Below are 1,947 nucleotides of genomic sequence, written 5' to 3'. Positions count from 1 at the left end.
GGTTTCTCTCAGCCCCTCTCACCCAGGATCAGGCCGCCGCCTCTAGTGCCGGCCCGGGGCAAAGCTGGGCAACCCCACCGACCCGCTACGCCCCACGCCCTCTTGTCCACCGGCCGGGTCTTGGTCGGGACAAGCGACCGCGGTGGGGGCGTTGTGAGAGAAAGGCCCCGCGCGGCTGGGCCGGCTGTCCGCCCTTGGCCAGCCCTGACGGCTCAGGGTGGGTGGGGCAAGAGGGGACCTCGCAGGAGCCCCTGGGCGGCGAAGGATCCAAAACGCTACCTCCGCGACAGGGCGGAGGACCGGAGCGTGTCGCAGGATCGTGGGCCCTGGGCCCTGACGCCTCGGAGCACTCCCTGTTCGGAGCGGGCCCGATGCGGTGGAAGCTCGGGAGCCGGGGGTAGGCCGCGAGCGAGCGGCGCGGGGGTCCCCGATCCTAGCCCCGCGGCCCCGGCCTGGCGGTGACGGCTGGAATCCCGTGGGCGTGGCTGGGCCGGGCTCTTGGGGCAGCCGGGCGCCTCTCTCGGCGTCTACGGCCATACCACCCTGAACGCGCCCGATCTCGTCTGATCTCGGAAGCTAAGCAGGGTCGGGCCTGGTTAGTACTTGGATGGGAGACCGCCTGGGAATACCGGGTGCTGTAGGCTTTTTCTTTGGCTTTTTGCTTTTTCTTTCCTTTTCTTCCAGACGGGGAGTCTCGCTCTGTCGCCCAGGCTGGAGTGCAGTGGCGCCATCTCGGCTCACTGCAAGCTCCGCCTCCCGGGTTCACGCCATTCTCCTGCCTCAGCCTCCCGAGTAGCTGGGACTGCAGGCGCCCGCCACCACGCCCGGCTCATTTTTGGTAGTTGTCGTAGAGACGGGGTTTCACCCTGTTAGCCGGGATGGCCTCCATCTCCTGACCTCGTGATCCACCCGCCTCGGCCTCCCAGAGTGCTGGGATGACTGGCGGGAGCCACCGTGCCCGCCCGGCCTGCTGTGGGCTTCTTTGGCTTCCCCGTGGCCTCCCTTCCCAGTACGGTCGCCATGCTTCCCAACCTCCCCTGACTCTGCTCAACCTTCATCGCCCTCCTACACCCCCGCCGCAGCCGGGGACCTCCTCCTGGGGGTCCGCCCCTACTGCACGCCGGGCAGCAGCATCCCACCGCTTGCGCCTCGCCGCCGCCCCGCCAGGAGCCCGGCTCCAGCCTGGGAGGGCAGGGGGCCGGACCCCAAAGGCGCAGGCGCGGGTTCCCTGCCGTTCGCGGTGCCTTCCCGCTCCCGGAACGCGCAGGCGATTCAATTCACTCATCGAGCGCCAGCGCCGTCTTCGCAACCTTCCAAACCGGGGGAAGGGGCGGCCAGGGGCAGCGGGTGCCACAGACGCCAGCCGAGACCTCGGCTCCAGAACGCATGGGCTGCTTTCTCCGAGGGAAGGACATTGCTTGGCCAGCCACCAGGAAAACCGTCCCTGTGCACCCGGATTCCCAATGCCCCCCACGTCGTGTCAACTCCAGTCCCGAGGACACGCCAGAGCCCCAGGCCTCCGGCGCCGCGCCCGGTGCCAGGGCTCTCGCCAAACGGGCGGGCGCACTCTGCAAATCTCGGGGCCCCCCGCAAGGCAGCGAGAGCACAGGGAGGTGCCCAGAAAGGAAGGAGCCTACGAAACCCACCTGCAAAGCAAGCAATTCATCCAGGAAAAAGCCCGTCTCAGCGCTCCGTTGGTCCTCTCGCATGGACCTCCTGGCCCCCGGGTTCTGGCGCAGCCCAAGCCCCCTCCACCCTATCCCGGCCTGCTCAAAAGGGCGCCGCCTACGGGAGCCCGGCGCCTCCTCTCTAAGGCTCTATCGCGCTCGCTCCCTCTCTAGCTCCCTCCGCCTCTATCTTCTAGGTTTCCACCCCCCCGGGACCTCGCGCTACTTCTGTCGTCTTCCCTCGGCCTCTCTGTCTCTCTCTCTTTCTCTGTCCCTCTCT

At 68.1% G+C, this 1,947-nt stretch overlaps 1 non-coding gene across 1 annotated transcript; it reads left to right on the top strand.

Annotated features, from left to right (window-relative positions):
- Positions 1–525: 525 nt before the first annotated feature.
- LOC116458120 (5S ribosomal RNA) lies at positions 526–644 on the top strand. Its single transcript, XR_004245196.1, has one exon. It is a non-coding gene; the product is annotated as a 5S ribosomal RNA (ribosomal RNA).
- The last annotated feature ends 1,303 nt before the right edge of the window (positions 645–1,947 follow it).

This window comes from Hylobates moloch, unplaced genomic scaffold (genome assembly GCF_009828535.3).
Source record: "Hylobates moloch isolate HMO894 unplaced genomic scaffold, HMol_V3 SCAFFOLD_18, whole genome shotgun sequence".
NCBI lineage: Eukaryota > Metazoa > Chordata > Mammalia > Primates > Hylobatidae > Hylobates > Hylobates moloch.
The sequence above is the reverse complement of the archived record's forward strand: the minus strand, read 5'-3'. Positions and strand labels throughout refer to the sequence as shown.